We start from the raw sequence: 25,651 nt of genomic DNA, 5'->3' as shown, positions 1-25,651 counted from the left end.
CACTCATGCACATCTCCAAAGGGCGGTGTGTTGCCAACAACCAATCAGGTCGCTGGAATCGCTCACTGCTACTGAAGTGCGGCTGAAATACCAAATATGCCTACAGGACAGGTGACAGTGCTGGCCCCTAATGTTACATCATCACCCCCTCTGTATATAACTACTGGACAGGTGACAGTGCTGCCCCCTAGTGTTACATCATCACCCCCTCTGTATTAAACTACAGGACAGGTGACAGTGCTGCCCCTAATGTTACATTATCACCCCCTCTGTATTAAACTACAGGACAGGTGACAGTGCTGCCCCTTATTGTTACATCATAACCTCTTTATATAACTACAGGACAGGTGACAGTGCTGCCCCCTAGTGCTCCATCATCACCTCCTCTGTACTTAACTACAGGATTAGTGACAGTGCTGCCACCTAGTGTTAAATTATCACCCCCTCTGTATATAACCACAGGACAGGTGACAGTGCTGCCCCCTAGTGTTACATCATCATCCCACCACATATAGCTGCAGGACTGGTGACAGTGCTGCCCCCAAAAGTGACATCATCACCGCCTCTGTATATATATCTACAGGACATGTGACAGTGCTGCCCCCTAGTGTTACATCATCACCGCGTCTGTATATATATCTACAGGACATGTGACAGTGCTTCCCCCCAGTGTTGTAACCACCCCCTCTGTATTTCAATACAGGATAAGTGACAGTGCTGCCCCCTAGTGTTATATCATCAACCCCTCTGTGTATAACTACAGGACAGGTGACAGTGCTTCTCCCTAGTGTTACATCATCACCGCGTCTGTATATATATCTACAGGACATGTGACAGTGCTTCCCCCCAGTGTTGTAACCACCCCCTCTTTATTTCAATACAGGATTAGTGACAGTGCTGCCCCCGAGTGTTATATCATCAACCCCTCTGTGTATAACTACAGGACAGGTGACAGTGCTTCTCCCTAGTGTTACATCATCACCACCTGTGTATACAACTATAGGACAGGTGACAGTGCTGCCCCCTAGTGTTACATCATCACTCCCTCTGTATACAACTATAGGACAGGTGACAGTGCTGCCCCCTAGTGTTACATCATCACCCCCACTAGATATAATTACAGGTCAGGTGACAGTGCTGCCCCCCCCCCCCCTCTTTATATAACTACAGGAGAAGTGACAGTGCTGCCCCCTAGTGGTACATCATCACCCCCTCTGTATATAACTACAGGACTGGTGACAGTGCTGCCCCCTAGTGTTACATCATCACCCCCTCTGTATATAACCACAGGACAGGTGACAGTGCTGCCCCCTAATGTTACATCATCACACCCTCTGAATTTAATTACAGGACAAATGACAGTGCTGCCCCCCAGTGTTCCATCATTACCCCCTCTGTATATAACTATAGGACAGGTGACAGTGCTGCCCCCTAGTGTTACATCATCACCACCTCTGGATATAATTACAGGACAGGTGACAGTGCTGCCCCCTAGTGTTACATCATCACCACCTGTGTATATAACTACTGGACAGGTGACAGTGCTGCCCCCTAGTGTTACATCATCACCCCCTCTTTATATAACTACAGGATTAGTGACACTGCTGCCCTCCAGTGTTACATCATCGCCCCCTCTTTATATAACTACAGGAGAAGTGACACTGCTGCCCCCTAGTGTTACATCATCACCCCCTCTGTATATAACTACAGGACTGGTGACAGTGCTGCCCCCTAGTGTTACATCATTACCCCCTCTGTATATAACTACAGGACAGGTGACAGTGCTGTCCCCTAGTATTACAACATCACCACCTCTCTATATAACTACAGAGTTAGTGACAGTGCTGCCCCCTAGTGTTACATCATCACCCCTCTGTATATTACTACAGAGTTAGTGACAGAGCTGTCCCCTAGTGTTACATCATCACCTCCTCTGTATATAACTGCAGGACAGGTGACAGTGCGGCCCACTAGTGTTACATCATCACTCCCTCTGTATATAACTACAGGACAGGTGACAGTGCTGCCCCCTAGTGTTTCAACATCACCCCCTCTGGATATAATTACTGGACAGGTGACAGTGCTGCCCCCTAGTGTTACAACATCACCCCCTCTGGATATAACTACTGGACAGGTGACAGTGCTTCCCCCCAGTGTTACATCATCACTCCGTCTATATATAAGTGCAGGACAAGGGACAGTGCTGCCCCCTAGTGTTACATCAACACCACTATGTATATAACTTCAGGACTGGGAGCAATGCTGCCCCCTAGTGTTACATCATCACCCCCTCTGTATATAACTACAGAACAGGTGCCTGTGCTGCCCCCTGCTGTTACATCAACACCTCCTCTGTATATAACTACAGAACAGGTGCCTGTGCTGCCCCCAGGTGTTACATCACCCCCGCTCTAAATAACCACAGGACAAGTGACAGTGCTGCCCCCTATTGCTATATTATCCCCTCTCTATTTAAACTACAGGACATGTGAAAGTGCTGCCCCCCAGTGTTACATCATGACACCCTCTGAATATAATTACAGGATAGGTGACAGTGCTGCCCCCTAGTGTTACATCATCACCCCTCTGTATTTTACTATAGGACAGGTGACAATGCAGCCCCCTAGTGTTACATCATCACCCCTCTGTATATAACTACAGGATTAGTGACACTGCTGCCCCCTAGTGTTACATCATCACCTCCTCTGTATATAACTACAGGATTAGTGACAGTGCTGCCCCCAAGTGTTACATCATCACCCCCTCTGTATATAATTACAGGACTGGTGACACATGCTGCCCCCCAGTGTTACATCATCACCCCCTCTGTATATAATTACAGGACTGGTGACAGTGCTGCCCCCCAGTGTTATATCATCACCCCCTCTGTATTTAACTATAGGACAGGTGACAGTGCTGCCCCCTAGAGTTACATCATCACCGCCTCTGGATATAATTACAGGACAGGTGACAGTGCTGCCCCCTAGTGTTACATCATCACCTCCTCTGTATATAACTACAGGACAGGTGACAGTGCTGCCCCCTAGTGTTACATCATCATCCCATCTCTATATAACTACAGGACAGGTGACAGTGCTGCCCCCTAGTGTTACATCATCACCACCTGTGTATTCAACTACAGGACAGGTGACAGTGCTGCCCCCTACTGTTAGATCATCACCTCCTCTGTATATAACTACTGGACAGGTGACAGTGCTACCCCCTAGTGTTACATCATCATCCCATCTCTATATAACTACAGGACAGGTGACAGTTCTGCCCCCTAGTGTTACATCATCACCACCTGTGTATTCAACTACAGGACAGGTGACAGTGCTGCCCCCTAGTGTTAGATCATCACCTCCTCTGTATATAACTACTGGACAGGTGACAGTGCTGCCCCCTAGTGTTACATCATCATCCCCTTTGTATATAATTACATTACAAGTGACAGTGCTGCCCCCTAGTGCTCCATCATCATTCCATCTCTATATAACTACAGGACAGGTGACAGTGCTGCCCCCAGTGTTACATCATCACCACCTGTGTATTCAACTACAGAACAGGTGACAGTGCTGCCTTCTAATACTACATCAACACCTACTCTGTATATAACCTCCGGACAGTTAACAGTGCTACCAACTAGTGTTACATCAGTAACCCTCTCCATATAACCACAGAAGTTACATCATCGCCCCCTCTTTATATAGCTACAGGATTAGTGACAGTGCTGCCCCCCAGTGTTACATCATCACCCCCTCTTTATATAACTAAAGGAGAAGTGACAGTGGTGCCCCCTAGTGTTACATCATCACCCCCTCTGTATATAACCACAGGACAGAGGACAGTGCTGCCCTCTAGTGTTACATCTTCACCCGCTCTGTATATAACCACAGAACAGGTGACAGTGCTGCCCCCTAGTGTTACATCATCACCTCCTCTGTATATAACTACAGGACAGGTGACAGTGCTGCCCCCTAGTGTTACATCATCACCTCCTCTGTATATAATTACAGGAGAAGTGACAGTGCTGCCCCCTAGTGTTACATCATCACCTCCTCTGTATATAACTACAGGACAGGTGACAGTGCTGCCCCCCAGTGTTACATCATCACCACCTCTGTATATAACTACTGGACAGGTGACAGTGCTGCCCCCTAGTGTTAGATCATCACCCCCTCTCTATATAACCACAGGACAGGTGACAGTGCTGCCCCCAGTGTTACATCATCACCCCCTCTTTATATAACTACAGGACAAGTGACAGTGCTGCCCCCTAGTGTTACATCATCACTCCCTCTCTAACTACAGGACAAGTGACAGTGCTGCCCCCCCAGTGTTACATCATCACCCGCTCTTTATATAACTACAGGACATGTGACAGTGCTGCCCCCTAGTGTTACATCATCACCTCCTCTGTATATAACTACAGGACATGTGACAGTGCTGCCCCCTAGTGTTACATCATCACTCCCTCTGTATATAACTACACAGTTGGTGACAGTGCTGCCCCCTAGTGTTGCATCACACCCTCTTTATATAACTACAGGGTGATGGGTAAGGATTTGGCGCTCACTAGAAGGATACTGGAGAGTGTAGTAGGTGAGTGGTCTTGATTCCCAGGTGAAGATGAATATTCGTAGGTGCTGTAAACAATCTCATAAGAGAGAGCAGCTAGAGGGAAACTCCAGTCATGGTATGAAGGAGGAAGACATAAATGAAATAAAAGAGAAAAAAACCTCAGCGCTCGCACCGTAGAATAAATGAAAATAGAATGTACTGAAAATACTGAAGTTATGTCACTTACTTCCAGGAGGCGCCTTTAGGGTAGGCGCCTCCTAATCCAAATAGGCGTATCAGAAATGGCACCGATCAACAATGATGAACAGGTTCCACGATTTTAATAAAATAAAATAAAATAATATATAATACACAACGCGTTTCGGCCGCACGGCCTTTTTCAAGTGTACATTGTATGAGTAAAACTGAACATATATAATGATAAAAGTACCTTGTAATCTTGTGACAAATGAGGGTAATCAGGCTGCCAAATCCAGACCGGCATCTGTTGTATCAGCGTCAATGCATATTGCAGAGGGAAGTGAATGGAGAGGGGAGGGGGAGGAGGGAAGAGGAAGGGAGGGGGGGGGAGGTCACTATTAGCATATAGCCCTGTGTAATTAGCAAACTATTAAGTTCATGCCGGCATTATTTGTGTCGGCATTGGATGGTATAACTACACATTATAAGGGAGGAGGAGGGGGGGGGAGAGGCAAGGGAAAAGGAAAAACACTGCTAACGTGTTAGTGCTGCATGATTAGCAAGACAGTGACTCATATGCCGGCATCTGTTTTGTCGGCATTGGTTAGCAGAGTCAGGGGCCAGGGAGGAGGGGGAGGGGGGGAGTGAGAGACACTGAGAGTGCTGTGTGAAATGGCACGGTGGGTAGACGCATAACATTCTCAAAGCGTCTTATAGCGCAGCTCTAGATGATTTAAGAAGTTGTAGCTATGTGGGGTCAATATGCCGATGTGGATTGGGAAGTTACTGCTAGGACACATATGTGTCTGACGTTATGACGCTGAGTCACGTGGGCATTTACGTCTGACGTCATGATGCTGTGTCTCGTGGGCAGAATGCAGAGGAAATAAAGTTATAACATTCAAATGACAGCTAGGATTAGGAAGAAGCCAGAGGTATACACATTGCAGCATATAGTTCACGTTCAGTGCCCTGACGTCATATGGGGGGACAGCCATATGAGCGGACATATATAGAAACAGTCACATAATAAATCAATGTGAATGTATGTATAACAATAAATTATATGGTTAATATGCAAAGAATATATTATTGAATAATCATGGTCAATATTCAAGTTAATAAATGTGCATAATCTAAACAATAAGCTGTGAATAATCATTAAATAAAATTAATATGTTAGTTAAGTTATGCACATATGAAAAATAATAATAATATATGTATATGTATATATATAAAGTGCGATAATTAGTCACAAATAATAAATATATAAAATACAAATTATGACCAATAAATATATTTTATATGATTAATTTTAATAAAACTCCATTTTATATGAATAAAACTAAATTTTATGAATAAAACTCAATTTTTAATATATATATGTATGTATAATGATATTACTAAAATTTCTCTAAAATCTCGTTTAAGCCGTGTGGAACCAAGGTATTAAAATGGAAGATGTAAAACATCTCCTTGGTTCTTAACTTGGAAAATTCGCCGTTAGGAATTTGTTCAACAGGGGTGATCTTAAGGTGAGTAGGGTCTGATGCATGATGTAGAAAAAAATGTTTTGAGATACTATGTTTAAGGAAGTTATTTTTTATATTTGATCTGTGCTGGTTTAAACGGCTACGTAATGCGTTAACTGTACGTCCAATATACTTCAATTTGCATGGACATTCTATCAAGTAGATGACATAACTGGTTGAACAGTTCATAAATTGATTGATTTGGAATGGGGAAGTATTAGTATCTATTTCGATCTCCTTACGTTTATGACAGATGTTTTGACAACACTTGCAAGTGGGTTTACCGCATTTGAAAGCTCCTGTAGTATGTGATATAGAAATGGGCATTCTTATTTTTGGTCTAGACCTAAACTGTCGTGGCTGTGATGGAGCCAGGATGCTCGCCAAAGTTCGACTCCGTCTAAAAGTAATTTGTGGGATCATAAATCTGTAACACAACCCCCCGGTAGGCCTATCATTGCAGGCATGAATTCTCTCACAAGCAACCTTTCTCAGTATGTTGATAAACAATTACAGCGTCTAGTAGTCCAACTTCCATCCTACCTCAAAGACACCACACACATATTACAATATTTACAAAACATCCAATGGGAAAAATCTTTCATTTGGGTGACTCTAGACGTTAGTGCATTATATTCTAATATACCACACACATTAGGTCTACAAGCAGTTAAACACTATTTAGATCAAGATTCATTAACCCCTTCTAGACAGAAGCTATTCATCTTGGATGCCATTCATTTTATATTACACAACAATTTTTTTAAATTCAACAACGAATTTTTTGTCCAAACGCGTGGGACCGCAATGGGCACGAAATGTGCACCAGTTTATGCCAACCTGTATATGGGCGCGTTCGAGGAGACTCTTCATGACCCACATATCAAATTTTATAAAAGATATATAGATGATATCATTCTTATATGGGATGGTACATTAGAAGAAATTCCTAAATTTATCCAACAACTCAATTCCAACTCATGGAACCTGGAATTTACGGGATCCATCAATCAGACCAAAGCCACCTTTTTAGATTTGGACATCTATATCGAAGCTGGCCAAATACAAACTAAGACGCATTTTAAAACCGTAGATGCGAATAGTTTCCTCGACTTTCGTAGCGACCACGCCAAGTCGTGGAAGTTAAATGTACCTTTTGGCCAATTTAAGCGCATTAGGCGCAATTGTTCCACCATTCAGGAATACGAAAACCAATCAGAGATCCTGGCCAAAAGATTCGCAGATAAAAAATATCCCAAAACACTCATTTCCAATTCCCAAAATAGAGCCAAAATAGAAGGCAGAGGTATCCAACTCCTTAACCCTATGGATGCTTCTCTACACAATAAACCCAAATCCATTAATCCAGGTTGTAATTTAATCACCCGCTATAACTCATGTCATAAAGAACTCAAGGACATCATCAGAAAACACTGGCATATTTTAAAATCTGATCCATATTTAACTTCTGAAATACCTTTGTTCCCACAAATTACTTTTAGACGGAGTCGAACTTTGGCGAGCATCCTGGCTCCATCACAGCCACGACAGTTTAGGTCTAGACCAAAAATAAGAATGCCCATTTCTATATCACATACTACAGGAGCTTTCAAATGCGGTAAACCCACTTGCAAGTGTTGTCAAAACATCTGTCATAAACGTAAGGAGATCGAAATAGATACTAATACTTCCCCATTCCAAATCAATCAATTTATGAACTGTTCAACCAGTTATGTCATCTACTTGATAGAATGTCCATGCAAATTGAAGTATATTGGACGTACAGTTAACGCATTACGTAGCCGTTTAAACCAGCACAGATCAAATATAAAAAATAACTTCCTTAAACATAGTATCTCAAAACATTTTTTTCTACATCATGCATCAGACCCTACTCACCTTAAGATCACCCCTGTTGAACAAATTCCTAACGGCGAATTTTCCAAGTTAAGAACCAAGGAGATGTTTTACATCTTCCATTTTAATACCTTGGTTCCACACGGCTTAAACGAGATTTTAGAGAAATTTTAGTAATATCATTATACATACATATATATATTAAAAATTGAGTTTTATTCATAAAATTTAGTTTTATTCATATAAAATGGAGTTTTATTAAAATTAATCATATAAAATATATTTATTGGTCATAATTTGTATTTTATATATTTATTATTTGTGACTAATTATCGCACTTTATATATATACATATACATATATTATTATTATTTTTCATATGTGCATAACTTAACTAACATATTAATTTTATTTAATGATTATTCACAGCTTATTGTTTAGATTATGCACATTTATTAACTTGAATATTGACCATGATTATTCAATAATATATTCTTTGCATATTAACCATATAATTTATTGTTATACATACATTCACATTGATTTATTATGTGACTGTTTCTATATATGTCCGCTCATATGGCTGTCCCCCCATATGACGTCAGGGCACTGAACGTGAACTATATGCTGCAATGTGTATACCTCTGGCTTCTTCCTAATCCTAGCTGTCATTTGAATGTTATAACTTTATTTCCTCTGCATTCTGCCCACGAGACACAGCATCATGACGTCAGACGTAAATGCCCACGTGACTCAGCGTCATAACGTCAGACACATATGTGTCCTAGCAGTAACTTCCCAATCCACATCGGCATATTGACCCCACATAGCTACAACTTCTTAAATCATCTAGAGCTGCGCTATAAGACGCTTTGAGAATGTTATGCGTCTACCCACCGTGCCATTTCACACAGCACTCTCAGTGTCTCTCACTCCCCCCCTCCCCCTCCTCCCTGGCCCCTGACTCTGCTAACCAATGCCGACAAAACAGATGCCGGCATATGAGTCACTGTCTTGCTAATCATGCAGCACTAACACGTTAGCAGTGTTTTTCCTTTTCCCTTGCCTCTCCCCCCCCCTCCTCCTCCCTTATAATGTGTAGTTATACCATCCAATGCCGACACAAATAATGCCGGCATGAACTTAATAGTTTGCTAATTACACAGGGCTATATGCTAATAGTGACCTCCCCCCCCCTCCCTTCCTCTTCCCTCCTCCCCCTCCCCTCTCCATTCACTTCCCTCTGCAATATGCATTGACGCTGATACAACAGATGCCGGTCTGGATTTGGCAGCCTGATTACCCTCATTTGTCACAAGATTACAAGGTACTTTTATCATTATATATGTTCAGTTTTACTCATACAATGTACACTTGAAAAAGGCCGTGCGGCCGAAACGCGTTGTGTATTATATATTATTTTATTTTATTTTATTAAAATCGTGGAACCTGTTCATCATTGTTGATCGGTGCCATTTCTGATACGCCTATTTGGATTAGGAGGCGCCTACCCTAAAGGCGCCTCCTGGAAGTAAGTGACATAACTTCAGTATTTTCAGTACATTCTATTTTCATTTATTCTACGGTGCGAGCGCTGAGGTTTTTTTCTCTTTTATTTCATTTATATAACTACAGGATAAGTGACAGTGCTGCCCCCTAGTATTACATCATCACCCCCTCTCTATATAAATACAGGACAGGTGACAGCGCTGCCCCCTAGTGTTACATCATCACCCCCTCTCTATATAACTACAGGATATGTGACAGTGCTGCTGCGTAGTGTTACACCATCCCCCCTCTATATATAAGAGCAGGACAAGTGACAGCGCCGCCCCCTATTGTTACATCAACACCACTATGTGTATAACTACAAGACAAGTGACAGTGCTGCCCCCTAGTGTTACATCATCACCCCCTCTGTGTATAACTACAGGACAGGTGACAGTGCTGCCCCCTAGTGTTACATCATCACCCCCTCTGTGTATAACTACAGGACAGGTGACAGTGCTGCCCCCTAGTGTTACATCATCACTCCCTCTGTATATAACTACAGGACATGTGACAGTGCTGCCCCTTAGTGTTACATCATCACCCCCTCTATATATAACTACAGGACAGGTGACAGTGCTGCCCCCTACTGTTACATCATCACCTCCTCTGTATATAACTACAGGACAGGTGACAGTGCTGCCCCCTAGTGTTACATCATCACTCCCTCTGTATATAACTACAGGACATGTGACAGTGCTGCCCCTTAGTGTTACATCATCACCCCCTCTATATATAACTACAGGACAGGTGACAGTGCTGCCCCCTACTGTTACATCATCACCTCCTCTGTATATAACTACAGGACAGGTGACAGTGCTGCCCCCTAGTGTTACATCATCACCCCCTCTGTGTATAACTACAGGACAGGTGACAGTGCTGCCCCCTTATGTTTCATCATCACCCCCTCTGTATATAACCACAGGACATGTGACAGTGCTGCCCCCTAGTGTTACATGATCACCTCCTCTGTATATAACTACAGCGTTAGTCAGAGGCATACCCTGAAGCTCCTGGGCCCCAGTGCAAAACTTGTAACAGGGCCCCCAACTATAATGCTTAACTCATGGTACTGGGTTCCCTATATGGAGAAGAGAGGCCTTATGGGCCCCCTAAGGCTTCTGGGCCCGGGTGCAACCGCATCCCCTGCATCCTCCATAGTTACGCCCCTGGCGTTAGTGACTGTGCTGCCCCCTAGTGTTACATCATCACCCCCTCTGTATATAACTACTGGACAGGTGACAGTGCTGCCCCCTAGTGTTACATCATCAGCCCCTCTTTATATAACTACAGGAGAAGTGACAGTGCTGCCCCCTAGTGTTACAACATCGCCTCCTCTGTATATAACCACAGGACTGGTAACACTGCTGCCCCCTAGTGTTACATCATGACCACCTCTCTATATAACTACAGAACAAGTGACAGTGCTGCCCCCCAGTATTACATCATCACCCCCTCTGTATATAACCACAGGACATGTGACAGTGCGGCCCACTAGTGTTACATCATCACTCCCTCTGTATATAACCACAGGACATGTGAAAGTGCTGCCCCCTAGTGTTACATAAACACCTCCTCTGTACTTAACTATAGGATTAGTGACAGTGCTGCCACCTAGTGTTAGATTATCATTCCTCTGTATATAGCTGCAGGACAGGTGAGAGTGCTGCCCCCTAGTGTTACATCATGAGCCCCTCTCTATATGAATACAGGACAGGTGACAGTGCTGCCCCCTAGTGTTACATCACCCTATCTCTATATAACTACAGGATAGGTGACAATACTGCCGCGTAGTGTTACATAAACACCACTATGTATATAACCACAGAACAGGTGGCACTGCTGCCCCCTAGTGCTACATCATCCCCTCTGTATTTAACTACAGGACAAGTGACAGTGCTGCCCCCTAGTGTTAGATCATCACCCCCTCTCTATATAACCACAGGACAGGTGACAGTGCTGCCCCCTAGTGTTACATCCTCACCACCTGTGTATATAACTACAGGACAGGTGACAGTGCTGCCCCCTAGTGTTACATCATCACCACCTGTGTATATAACTACAGGACAGGTGACAGTGCTGCCCCCTAGTGTTACATCATCACCTCCTCTGTATATAACTACAGGACAGGTGACAGTGCTGCCCCCTAGTGTTACATCATCACCTCTTCTGTATTTAACTACAGGACAAGTGACAGTGCTGCCCCCTAGTGTTACATCATCACCACCTCTCTTTATAACTACAGGACAAGTGACAGTGCTGCCCCCCAGTGTTACATCATCACCTCCTCTGTATATAACTACAGGACAGGTGACAGTGCTGCCCCCTAGTGTTACATCATCACCACCTCTGTATATAACTACTGGACAGGTGACAGTGCTGCCCCCTAGTGTTAGATCATCACCCCCTCTCTATATAACCACAGGACAGGTGACAGTGCTGCCCCCTAGTGTTACATCATCACTCCCTCTCTAACTACAGGACAAGTGACAGTGCTGCCCCCTAGTGTTACATCATCACCACCTCTCTTTATAACTATAGGACAAGTGACAGTGCTGCCCCCCAGTGTTACATCATCACCTCCTCTGTATATAACTACAGGACAGGTGACAGTGCTGCCCCCTAGTGTTACATCATCACCACCTCTGTATATAACTACAGGACAGGTGACAGTGCTGCCCCCAGTGTTACATCATCACCCCCTCTTTATATAACTACAGGACAAGTGACAGTGCTGCCCCCTAGTGTTACATCATCACTCCCTCTCTAACTACAGGACAGGTGACAGTGCTGCCCCCTAGTGTTACATCATCACCACCTCTGTATATAACTACAGGACAGGTGACAGTGCTGCCCCCCAGTGTTACATCATCACCCGCTCTTTATATAACTACAGGACATGTGACAGTGCTGCCCCCTAGTGTTACATCATCACCCGCTCTTTATATAACTACAGGACATGTGACAGTGCTGCCCCCTAGTGTTACATCATCACCCGCTCTTTATATAACTACAGGACATGTGACAGTGCTGCCCCCTAGTGTTACATCATCACCTCCTCTGTATATAACTACAGGACAGGTGACAGTGCTGCCCCCTAGTGTTACATCATCACCCGCTCTTTATATAACTACAGGACATGTGACAGTGCTGCCCCCTAGTGTTACATCATCACTCCCTCTGTGTATAACTACAGGACAGGTGACAGTGCTGCCCCCTAGTGTTACATCATCACCTCCTCTGTATATAACTACAGGACAGGTGACAGTGCTGCCCCCTAGTGTTACATCATCACCCGCTCTTTATATAACTACAGGACATGTGACAGTGCTGCCCCCTAGTGTTACATCATCACCTCCTCTGTATATAACTACAGGACAGGTGACAGTGCTGCCCCCTAGTGTTACATCATCACCACCTCTGTATATAACTACTGGACAGGTGACAGTGCTGCCCCCAGTGTTACATCATCACCCCCTCTTTATATAACTACAGGACAAGTGACAGTGCTGCCCCCTAGTGTTACATCATCACTCCCTCTCTAACTACAGGACAAGTGACAGTGCTGCCCCCTAGTGTTACATCATCACCCGCTCTTTATATAACTACAGGACATGTGACAGTGCTGCCCCCTAGTGTTACATCATCACCCGCTCTTTATATAACTACAGGACATGTGACAGTGCTGCCCCCTAGTGTTACATCATCACTCCCTCTGTGTATAACTACACAGTTGGTGACAGTGCAGCCCCCTAGTGTTGCATCACACCCTCTTTATATAACTACAGGATAAGTGACATTGCTGCCCCCTAGTGTTACATTATCACCCCCTCTGTGTATAACTACAGCATTAGTGACAGTGCTGCCACCTAGTGTGACATCATCACCCCCTCTCTATATAAATACAGGACAGGTGACTGCGCTGCCCCCTAGTGTTACATCATCACCCCCTCTCTATATAAATACAGGACAGGTGACTGCGCTGCCCCCTAGTGTTACATCACCCCATCTCTATATAACTACAGGATATGTGACAGTGCTGCTGCGTAGTGTTACACCATCCCCCCTCTATATATAAGAGCAGGACAAGTGACAGCGCCGCCCCCTATTGTTACATCAACACCACTATGTATATAACTACAAGACAAGTGACAGTGCTGCCCCCTAGTGTTACATCATCACCCCCTCTGTGTATAACTACAGGACAGGTGACACTGCTGCCCCCTAGTGTTACATCATCACCACCTCTGTATATAACTACAGGACAGGTGACACTGCTGCCCCCTAGTGTTACATCAACACCACTATGTATATAACTACAAGACAAGTGACAGTGCTGCCCCCTAGTGTTACATCATCACCCCCTCTGTGTATAACTACAGGACAGGTGACAGTGCTGCCCCCTAGTGTTACATCATCACCCCCTCTGTGTATAACTACAGGACAGGTGACAGTGCTGCCCCCTAGTTTTACATCAACACCTCCTATCTAGATAACCACAGGACATGTGACAGTGCTGCCCCCTAGTGTTATATGATCACCTCCTCTGTATATAACTAGTTAGTCAGAGGCGTAACCTGAAGCTCCCGGGCCCCGATGCAAAACTTGTAACGGGGCCCCCAACTATAATGCTTAACTCATGGTACTGGGTTCCCTATATGGAGAAGAGAGGCCTTATGGGCCCCCTAAGGCTTCTGGGCCCGGGTGCAACCGCATCCCCTGCATCCTCCATACTTACGCCCCTGGCGTTAGTGACTGTGCTGCCCCCCTAGTGTTACATCATCACCCCCTCTGTATATAACTACAGGACAGGTGACAGTGCTGCCCCCTAATGTTACACCATCACCCCCTCTGTATATAACAACAGGACAGGTGACACTGCTGCCCCCTAGTCTTACATCATCACCCCCTCTTTATATAACTACAGGACAAGTGACAGTGCTGCCGCCTAGTGTTACATTATCACCTCCTCTGTATATAACTACAGGGCAGCTGACAGTGCTGCCCCCTTATGTTTCATCATCACCCCCACTGTATATAACCACCGCACAAGTAACGGTGCTGCCCCCTAGTGTTACATCATCACTCCCTCTCTATATGACTACAGGACACGTGGGTATTAGTGTATCTTGACGCCACCAGAAGCTAGGGGTTTGACAGGGGGAACGCCCCTCTCACACCCCTGGCTCCCGATAGGTTCAAGTCAACAAGGTCCCAGCAGCTTAGATCAGTAGCTGGAAATGCTGCCATCTTAGCCCTGTAACATGGCAGCGTGTAAATGTAAGGTGACGGACGCCGCATGGCTTCTGCCTGTCCGCCGCTGCCCCGCTTACAGCTCCGAAAGCTGCAGCAGTCCGCATCACAGCACTTTGCCCATGACCAGGGAAGGGCACCGGTTCTGGGTCGCCGCGCCTAAGGGTGCTTAACGGCACTTTGCACTTCCTTGCAGCTGTGGCCAATGCTGTATGCCTTCGCAAGTAAGGCTTAGTGGGCTTCCAGGACCTACACGACCACCGCCTCTGCAGCCAATCACCATCAGCGGGCTTCACCCCGCTGTCAATCTTGACTCCACCAGAACTTCCTGGTGGCGTCAAGATACACTAATACCAGACACGTGACAGTACTGCCCCCTAGTGTTACATAATCGCTTCCTCTGTATATAACCAAAGTACTGGTGACAGTGCTGCCCCCTAGTGTTACATCATCATCCCCTCTCTATATAACTACAGGACAAGTGACGGTGTTGCCACCTAGTGTTAGATCATCACTCTCTCTATATATAACTACAGGACAAATGACAGTGCTGCCCCCTAGTGTTACATCATCACCCCCTCTGTATAAAACTACAGGACAGGTGACAGTGCTGCCCCCTAGTGTTACATCATCACCCCCTCTGTATAAAACTACAGGACAGCTGACAGTGCTGCCCCCTAGTGTTAGATCATCACTCTCTCTCTCTCTATAACAACAGAACAGGTGACAGTGCTGCCTACTAATGTTACATCATCACCCCCTCTGTATATAACTACAGGACAGGTGACAGTGCTGCCCCCCAGTGTTACATCATCACCCCCCCTGTATATAACCACAGAACAAGTGACAGTGCTGCCTGCTAGTGTTATATCATCACCGCCTCTGTATATAACTATTAGTCAGGTGACAGTGCTGCCCCCTAGTGTTACATAATCACTCCCTCTGTATATAACTACAGGAAAGGCGACAATGATGCCCCCTAGTGTTACATCATCACCCCCTCTGTATATAACTACAGGACAGGTGACAGTGCTGCCCCCCAGTGTTATATCATCAGCTTCCCTGTATATAACTACAGGATAGGTGACAGTGCTGCCCCCTAGTGTCACATCATCACTCCCTCTGTATATAACTACAGGACAGGTGACAGTGCTGCCCCGTAGTGTTACATAATCACTCCTCTGTATATAACTACAGGACAGGTGACAGCGCTTCCCCTCTAGTGTTACATCACCACCTCTCTGTATATAACTACAGGATTAGTGACAGTGCTGCCCCCTACTGTTACATCATCACCTTCTCTGTATATAACTACAGGATTAGTGACAGTGCTGCCCCCTACTGTTACATCATCACTTTCTCTGTATATAACTGCAGGACAGGTGACAGTGCTGCCCCCTAGTATTTGATTTCCACCTTGTTTATCTGTATGTCCCACTACACACTCATTGTCCTCACCTAGAAGTTGTCGGGATGAAACTTTCTCTGTGTAATTGATATAAGTGATTACAATATCAGAGCAAAAGGTTATTTATTGCCTTGTCAGTCCCATATTTGGTCATCTTTTCAATAAGTATGGTATGAGATACTTTGTCAAATGCTTTACTAAAGTCAAGATATACCAAATCCTCCGCGTTTCCCTGATCAACCCAGTCGGTGATTCTGTCATAGAAGGAAAAAGATTCATTTGGCATGACTTGTTTGTTACAAACCCATGCTGGATCTGGTTAATTACTCCATTCCCATCCAAGTACTTGCATACATGCTGTTTAATAATTTGTTCAAAGATCTTTCCCATTATAGAAGTCAGGCTCACAGGCCTGTAGTTTCCTGGATCCACCTTCTTCCCTTTTTTGGAGGTAGGGACAACATTTGCCCTTTTCCAATCTTCTGAGACTTCTCCTGTTCTCCAGGAATTATCAAAGATTATTGCGAGTGGTTCAGCAATTACCTCCCTTGCTTCCTTTAGTATGCTGTTGCACTGCCTCTACCTTGGATACATGATGTGATACTGGCAGGCATGGAGTCTCTAGTACCCTGTTGTACCACCTCCACCTTGGATACATGATGTGATACTGGCAGGCATGGAGGCTCAAGTACCCTGTTGTGCCGCCTCTAGCTTGGATACAAGATGTGATGCAGGTGCGCATGAAGGCTCTAGTACCTGTATCTAGAGCCAGTACCTGTAGTACAAGCCTCTAGCTTGGATACAAGATGTGATACAGGCAGGCATGGATTCTCTAGTACCTTGTTGTACCGCTCTAACTTGGATACAAGACATGATACGGTGGGCATGGAGGCTCTAGTACCCTGTTGTACCGCCTCTAGCTTGGATACAAGATGTGATAAGGGCGGGCATGGAGGCTCTAGTACCCTGTTGTACCACCTCTAGCTTGGATACAAGATGTGATACGGAGGGGCATGGAGGCTCTAGTACCCTGTTGTACCGCCTCATTTTCATGTGCACTATAGAAAAAAACTGTCTTTAAAATTACAGATTTGCAAAAGTAGGAAATTTAATTTTTTTCTCCTCTAAATTGTATTAACTAATTGAATAGTCATGATCCCCCTCAGTGAATACATTTAGGCCCAATGCATACGGGCGTATTAGCACTGCGGAATCCAGAGCGTGCGTCTGCCTTCAGACTGCGCAGCAAATTCTGCCCATAAGCATGCTATTGAAAATCGCTTTTCCATGTCCACTAGTGGAAATCAATTGCGATTTTCTGCTTGCGGCACATCCACAGCACAGATAAGAAGACAGCGGACAGGTATGCATGCAGGGGTCACTGGCGGGGCACATGTTTGGATTCCACTGCGGGATCCTGCATGCGCAATCCGACGCGGTCGTGTGCATTCAGCCTAAAATGTGTACTTTTTTTAAATTGGGTCATTTGTGGGGGTATCTATCATTCTGACACCTATGAGGCTTTACAATCTTGGCTTGATGTAGGAAAACAAAGTGTTCCTCAAAATGTTAATAACTAATGTTAAATTTGTACGTCTCCTAAATGTTTTTTTTTTAAAAAGTAAAGTTTTTCAAATGTGCTTCCAGAATAAGGTAAATAGATGGATATGCAAAACCTTTATGGAGTTATTCAATGTTGAAGTGACACATGACAGATTTCCAAAATTTGGCCGGGTCATTAAGGGGTTAAAATAAAATTAGGTAAAAAATTATTAAAATAAAAAGATATTGAAGTAATAAGAACTAGAGATGAGCGAACGTACTCGTCCGAGCTTGATGCTCGGGCGAATATTAGCGTGTTCGGGATACTCGTTACTCGTAACGAGTACCACGCGATGTTCGGGTTACTTTCAGTTTCCTCTCTGAGACGTTAGCGCGCTTTTCTGGCCAATTGAAAGACAGGGAAGGCATTACAACTTCCCCCTGTGACGTTCAAGCCCTATACCACCCCCCTGCAGTGAGTGGCTGGCGAGATCAGATGTCACCCGAGTATAAAAGTCGGCCCCTCCCGCGGCTCGCCTCAGATGCCTTGTGAGTTAGCTGAGGGACAGTGCTGCTGGTGCCGGAGCTGCTGTAGGGAGAGTGTTAGTAGTGAGTGTAGGCTTCAAGAACCCCAACGGTCCTTCTTAGGGCCACATCTATCCGTGTGCAGTAGTGTGGAGGCTGCTGTTAGCAGTGTTGCCCATTTTTTTTTTTTTCAAAATCGGCTGTGCAGAGCATTGCGCCCTGCAGTAATACTACAGGGACAGAATTGTGTAGGCAGGGAGAGTGTTAGGAGTGAGTGTAGGCTTCAAGAACCCCAACGGTCCTTCTTAGGGCCACATTTAACCGTGTGCAGAACTGTGCAGGCTGCTGTTAGCAGTGTTGCATTTTTTTTTTTTTTCTTAAATCGGCTGTGCAGAGCATTGCGCCCTGCAGTAATACTACAGGGACAGAATTGTGTAGGCAGGGCCAGAAGACATATATTATTGATTGAATATACGCAGTGGGCCTTTTCTTTACCAAAAAAGGGAAACATTCTATTTGGCCTGCCTCTGACAGTCCTCAGCGTTCTGGGTACGTGTGTGGTGGGTGCAGAACGTAAACAGAAATCATACACAGCCAGCTACGTTTAACAGCAGGCTTGCGCCAATTTATTTCCTGCCTGGGAAAAATCACCGCTCTGCTGTAGTTAATAACTCTGCAACCCTGCAGTACTGTGACACATTTGCAGAGCCAGAAGACATATATTATTGATTGAATATACGCAGTGGGCCTTTTCTTTAACCAAAAAAGGGAAACATTCTATTTGGCCTGCCTCTGACAGTCCTCAGCGTTCTGGGTACGTGTGTGGTGGGTGCAGAACGTAAAAAAAATCATACGCAGCCAGCTAAGTTTAACAGCAGGCTTGCGCCAAGTTATTTCCTGCCTGGGAAGTCAAATCACTGGTAATACAGCATGCTGAGGGGTAGGGGTAGGCCTAGAGGACGTGGACGCGGCCGAGGACGCGGAGGCCCAAGTCAGGGTGTGGGCACAGGCCGAACTCCTGATCCAGGTGTATCGCAGCCGACTGCTGCGCGATTAGGAGAGAGGCACGTTTCTGGCGTCCCCACATTCATCGCACAATTAATGGGTCCACGCGGGAGACCTTTATTAGAAAATGAGCAGTGTGAGCAGGTCCTGTCCTGGATGGCAGAAAGTGCTTCGAGCAAGCTATCGTCCATCCACAGTTCTGCGCCGTCCACTGCTGCAAATTCGAATCCTCTGTCTGCTGCTCCTCCTTCCTCCCAGCCTCCTCACTCCACTACAATGACACCTGCTCAGGAGCGGGAAGACTCCCAGGAACTGTTCTCGGGCCCCTGCTCAGATTGGGCAGCAGTGGTTCCTCTCCCACCACAGGAGTTTATCGTCACTGATGCCCAACCATTGGAAAGTTCCCGGGGTCCGGGGGATGAGGCTGGGGACTTCCGGCAACTGTCTCAAGACCTTTCAGTGGGTGAGGAGGACGATGACGATGAGACACAGTTGTCTATCACTGAGGTAGTAGTAAGGGCAGTAAGTCCGAGGGAGGAGCGCACAGAGGATTCTGAGGAAGAGCAGCAGGACGATGAGGTGACTGACCCCACCTGGTTTGCAACGCCTACTCAGGACAGGTCTTCAGAGGGGGAGGCAAGGGCAGCAGCAGGGCAGGTTGCAAGAGGCAGTGTGGTGGCCAGGGGTAGAGGCAGGGCCAGACCGAATAATCCACTAACTGTTTCCCAAAGCGCACCCTCGCGCCAAGCCACCCTGCAGAGGCCAAGGTGCTCTAAGGTCTGGCAGTTTTTCACAGAGACGCCTGACGACCGACGAACAGTGGTGTGCAACCTTTGTCGCGCCAAGATCAGCCGGGGAGCCACCACCAACAGCCTCACCACCACCAGCATGCGCAGACATATGATGGCCAAGCACCCCACAAGGTGGGACGAAGGCCGTTCACCGCCTCCGGTTTGCACCGCTGCCTCTCCCCCTGTGCCCCAACCTGCCACTGAGATCCAACCCCGCTCTGAGGACACAGGCACTACCGTCTCCTGGCCTGCACCCACACCCTCACCTCCGCTGTCCTCGGCCCAATCCAGCAATGTCTCGCACCGCACCGTCCAGCCGTCGCTAGCGCAAGTGTTTGAGCGCAAGCGCAAGTACGCCGCCCCGCACCCGCACGCTCAAGCGTTAACCGTCCACATAGCCAAATTTATCAGCCTGGAGATGCTGCCGTATAGGGTTGTGGAAACGGAGTCATTCAAAAGTATGATGGCGGCGGCGGCCCCGCGCTACTCAGTTCCCAGTCGCCACTACTTTTCCCGATGTGCCGTCCCAGCCCTGCACGACCACGTCTCCCGCAACATTGTACGCGCCCTCACCAACACGGTTACTGCCAAGGTCCACTTAACAACGGACACGTGGACAAGCACAGGCGGGCAGGGCCACTACATCTCCCTGACGGCACATTGGGTGAATTTAGTGGAGGCTGGGACAGAGTCAGAGCCTGGGACCGCTCACGTCCTACCCACCCCCAGAATTGCGGGCCCCAGCTCGGTGCTGGTATCTGCGGAGGTGTATGCTTCCTCCACTAAAGCACCCTCCTCCTCCTCCTCCTCCTCAACCTCTGTCTCGCAATCAAGATGTGTTAGCAGCAGCATGTCGCCAGCAGTCGGTGTCGCGCGTCGTGGCAGCACAGCGGTGGGCAAGCGTCAGCAGGCCGTGCTGAAACTACTCAGCTTAGGCGATAAGAGGCACACGGCCCACGAACTGCTGCAGGGTCTGACACAGCAGACCGACCGCTGGCTTGCGCCGCTGAGCCTCCAACCGGGCATGGTCGTGTGTGACAACGGCCGTAACCTGGTGGCGGCTCTGCAGCTCGGCAGCCTCACGCACGTGCCATGCCTGGCCCACGTCTTTAATTTGGTGGTTCAGCGCTTTCTGAAAAGCTACCCACGCTTGTCAGACCTGCTCGGAAAGGTGCGCCAGCTCTGCGCACATTTCCGCAAGTCCCACACGGACGCAGCCACCCTGCGCACCCTGCAACATAGGTTTAATCTGCCAGTGCACCGACTGCTGTGCGACGTGCCCACATGGTTGAACTCTATGCTCCACATGTTGGCCAGGCTCTATGAGCAGCGTAGAGCTATAGTGGAATACCAACTCCAACATGGGCGGCGCAGTGGGAGTCAGCCTCCTCAATTATTTTCAGAAGAGTGGGCCTGGTTGGCAGACATCTGCCAGGTCCTTCGAAACTTTGAGCAGTCTACCCAGGTGGTGAGCGGCGATGCTGCAATCATTAGCGTCACCATTCCTCTGCTATGCATCTTGAGAAGTTCCCTGCAAAGCATAAAGGCAGACGCTTTGCGCTCGGAAACAGAGCCGGGGGAAGACAGTATGTCGCTGGATAGTCAGAGCACCCTCCTGTCTATATCTCAGCGCGTTCAGGAGGAGGAGGAGGAGGAGCATGAGGAGGTTGAGGAGGAGGGGGAAGAGACAGCTTGGCCCACTGCTGACGGTACCCATGCTGCTTGCCTGTCATCCTTTCAGCTTGTATGGCCTGAGGAGGAGGAAGAGGAGGAGGAGGAGGATCCTGAAAGTGATCTTCCTAGTGAAGACAGCCACGTGTTGCGTACAGGTACCCTGGCACACATGGCTGACTTCATGTTAGGATGCCTTTCTCGTGACCCTCGCGTTACACGCATTCTGGCCACTATGGATTACTGGGTGTACACACTGCTCGACCCACGGTATAAGGAGAGCCTTTGCACTCTCATACCCGAAGAGGAAAGGGGTTCGAGAGTGTTGCTATACCACAGGACCCTGGCGGACAAGCTGATGGTAAAATTCCCATCCGACAGCGCTAGTGGCAGAAGGCGCACTCCTGAGGGCCAGGTAGCAGGGGAGGTGCGGAGATCGAGCAGCATGTACAGCGCAGGCAATACAATAGTCTTTAAGGCCCTGGACAGCTTTATGGCTCCCCAGTCAAGGCTGAGTCGGCGGGAGCACTGTAAAAGGATGGTGAGGGAGTACGTAGCCGATCGCACGACCGTCCTCCCTGACGCCTCTGCCACCTACAACTACTGGGTGTCGAAGCTGGACACGTGGCCTGAACTCGCGCTGTATGCCCTGGAGGTGCTTGCTTGTCCTGCGGCTAGCGTCTTGTCAGAGAGTGTGTTTAGTGTGGCTGGGGGAATCATCACGGATAAGCGTACCCACCTGTCAACCGGCAGTGCCGACAGGCTTACACTCATCAAGATGAACAAAGCCTGGATTTCCCCAGACTTCTCTTCTCCACCAGTGGACAGCAGCGATACCTAAGCAATACGTAGGCTGCACCCGCGGATGGAAGCATCGTTCTCTCTCACCATCCAAAACGGGGACATTTCTGCTTCATCAATCTGTGTCTAATATTCCTGCTCCTCCTCCTGAAACCTCACGTAATCACGCCGAACGGGCAATTTTTCTTAGGCCCACAAGGCTCAGTCATATAATTTTTCTTAAAATTTTTTATATGTTTCAATGCTCTTAAAAGCGTTGAAACTTTAACTTGAACCAATTTTTCGTTAAACTGGGCTGCCTCCAGGCCTAGTTACCACTTAAGCCACATTAACCAAAGCGATTAATGGGTTTCACCTGCCCTCTTGGTTGGCCATGGCCAATTTTTCTGAGGTACATTAGTACTGTTGGTACAGCAATTTTTGGGGGCCCTCGCCTACAGTGTAATCAAATGAATTTTTAGCCCACCTGCATTACAGCTGACGTTACATCCGCTGTGTTGGGCAATGCAATGGGATATTTTTATGTACCGCCGGTGGCTTCCTGGCACCCACCCATGCTGTGGGTCCACAGGGAGTTGTTACTACATCTGTCCACTTGTAAAGAACCCCAGTCAGACTGGGGCATGCAGTGTGGGCCGAAGCCCACCTGCATTAAACATGACATTACTACCTCAGCTGTGTTGGGCAATGCAATGGGATATATTTATGTACCGCCGGTGGGTTCCAGGGAGCCACCCATGCTGTCGGTCCACAGGGACTTCACAATAGGGAGTTGTACCTGCCTGTGTCTATGAATTAAAAAGCCCGGTCTGACTGGGGCATGCAGACACCTTGACAGAATAAATAGTGTGTGGCACATAGGTTCCCCATTGCTATGCCCACGTGTGCAGCTCCTGATGGCGGTGGCACAGGATTATATTTCTCATTGCTTCTGTACCGCATTGTGGGCTATCGCCCCGCCCCTTTTAAAGAGGGTCGCTGCCTAGCCGTGCCAACCCTCTGCAGTGTGTGCCTGCGGTTCCTCCTCATGGCAGACGCACTTATAAATAGACATGAGGGTGGTGTGGCATGAGGGCAGCTGAAGGCTGCGCAGGGACACTTTGGTGTGCGCTGTGGACACTGGGTCGTGCGGGGGGGGGGGGGGGGGGGCAGCATGTAACCCAGGAGAAGTGGCAGCGGAGTGTCATGCAGGCAGTGATTGTGCTTTGTTGGAGGTAGTGTGGTGCTTAGCTAAGGTATGCATTGCTAATGAGGGCTTTTTAGAAGTAAAAGTTGTTGGGAGGGGGGGGGGGCACTCTTGCCGCTATTGTGGCTTAATAGTGGGACCTGTGAACTTGAGATGCAGCCCAACATGTAGCCCCTCGCCTGCCCTATCCGTTTCTGTGTCGTTCCCATCACTTTCTTGAATTGCTCAGATTTTCACACATGAAAACCTTAGCGAGCATCGGCGAAATACAAAAATGCTCGGGTCGCCCATTGACTTCAATGGGGTTCGTTACTCGAAACGAACCCTCGAGCATCGCGATAATTTCGTCCCGAGTAACGAGCACCCGAGCATTTTGGTGCTCGCTCATCTCTAATAAGAACATAAACAGCAAACAGGTTTAGAAACATAAAAATCCTGAAAAGTTTATAAAGACGAATTAAAATGAAAATAGAGATGAGCGAACACCAAAATGTTCGGGTGTTCGTTATTCGTAACGAACTTCCCGTGATGCTCGAGGGTTCGTTTCGAACAACGAACCCCATTGAAGTCAATGGGCGACCAGAACATTTTTGTATTTCGCCGATGCTCGCTAAGGTTTTCATGTGTGAAAATCTGGGCAATTCAGGAAAGTGATGGGAATGACACAGTGACGGATAGGGCAGGCGAGGGGCTACATGGTGGGCTGCATCTCAAGTTCACAGGTCCCACTATTAAGCCACAATAGCGGCAAGAGTGCCCCCCCCCCCCCACTGTCAGCATAAAGATCGTCCTCCTCTGGCACAGCTGTAACAGCTGTAGCAGAGAAGAACGATGTTTGCCCATTGAATTCAATGGAACCGGCAATACAGCCGACTCCACTGAATGCAATGGGCTGCCGGCGATCGCAGGATGAATGGTCGGAAAGGGGTTAAATATATAACCCCTTTCCTGCAATTCATCCAGAAATGTGTTACACTAAAAATATATACCGGCGTATAAGGCGACGGGGCGTATAAGACGACCCCCCAACTGTCACCTTATACAGTGGAGCAAAGAATAAAAAGCATTACTTACGTTTTTAGATGATCTGCGGCGCTCCTGCAGGCTGTCACTCCCTCCTAATCCACGGCAGACAAGCTTTCTCTATGAAAGACTTTAAATCCCTGCCTCCAGAAGCACACGTGCCTTCAGCCAATCACAGCCAATGACAATGATGTCATTGAATGGCTGTGATTGGCTGTGTTTCTGGAGGCGGGGATTTCAAGGCTTGAAATCCCCGCCTCCAGAAACACAGCCAATCACAGCCATTCAATGACATCATTGTCATTGGCTGTGATTGGCTGAAGGCACGTGTCTTTCTGGAGGCAGGGATTTAAAGTCTTTCGTGGAGAAAGCAATACTCTGCCGTGGACCAGGAGGGAGTGACAGCCTGCAGGAGCGCCGCAGATCATCTAAAAACGTAAGTAATGCTTTTTATTCTTTGCTCCACTGTATTACCGGCGTATAAGGTGACAGTTGGGGGGTCGTCTTATACGCCCCGTCGCCTTATACGCCGGTATATATTTTTAGTGTAACACATTTCTGGATGAATTGCAGGAAAGGGGTTATATATTTAACCCCTTTCCGACCATTCATCCTGCGATCGCCGGCAGCCCATTGCATTCAGTGGAACATGCTGTATTGCCGCTCCATTGAATTCAATGGGCAAACATCGTTCTTCTCTGCTACAGCTGTTACAGCTGTGCCAGAGAAGAAGGATTTGTCTTCTATA

At 47.1% G+C, this 25,651-nt stretch overlaps 1 long non-coding RNA gene across 1 annotated transcript in view; it reads right to left on the bottom strand.

The window, feature by feature from the left end:
• Window positions 1-5,811, bottom strand: part of LOC136631821 (uncharacterized) — a 57,970-nt gene extending 52,159 nt beyond the window's left edge. The window contains exon 1 of the long non-coding RNA XR_010793088.1: window positions 5,012-5,811. This is a non-coding gene — a long non-coding RNA (uncharacterized lncRNA). The remainder of the gene's footprint in view (window positions 1-5,011) is intronic.
• Between the last annotated feature and the right edge of the window lie 19,840 nt (window positions 5,812-25,651).

The sequence above is a fragment of the Eleutherodactylus coqui genome, chromosome 6, assembly GCF_035609145.1.
Source record: "Eleutherodactylus coqui strain aEleCoq1 chromosome 6, aEleCoq1.hap1, whole genome shotgun sequence".
Classification (NCBI taxonomy): domain Eukaryota; kingdom Metazoa; phylum Chordata; class Amphibia; order Anura; family Eleutherodactylidae; genus Eleutherodactylus; species Eleutherodactylus coqui.
The sequence above is the reverse complement of the archived record's forward strand: the minus strand, read 5'-3'. Positions and strand labels throughout refer to the sequence as shown.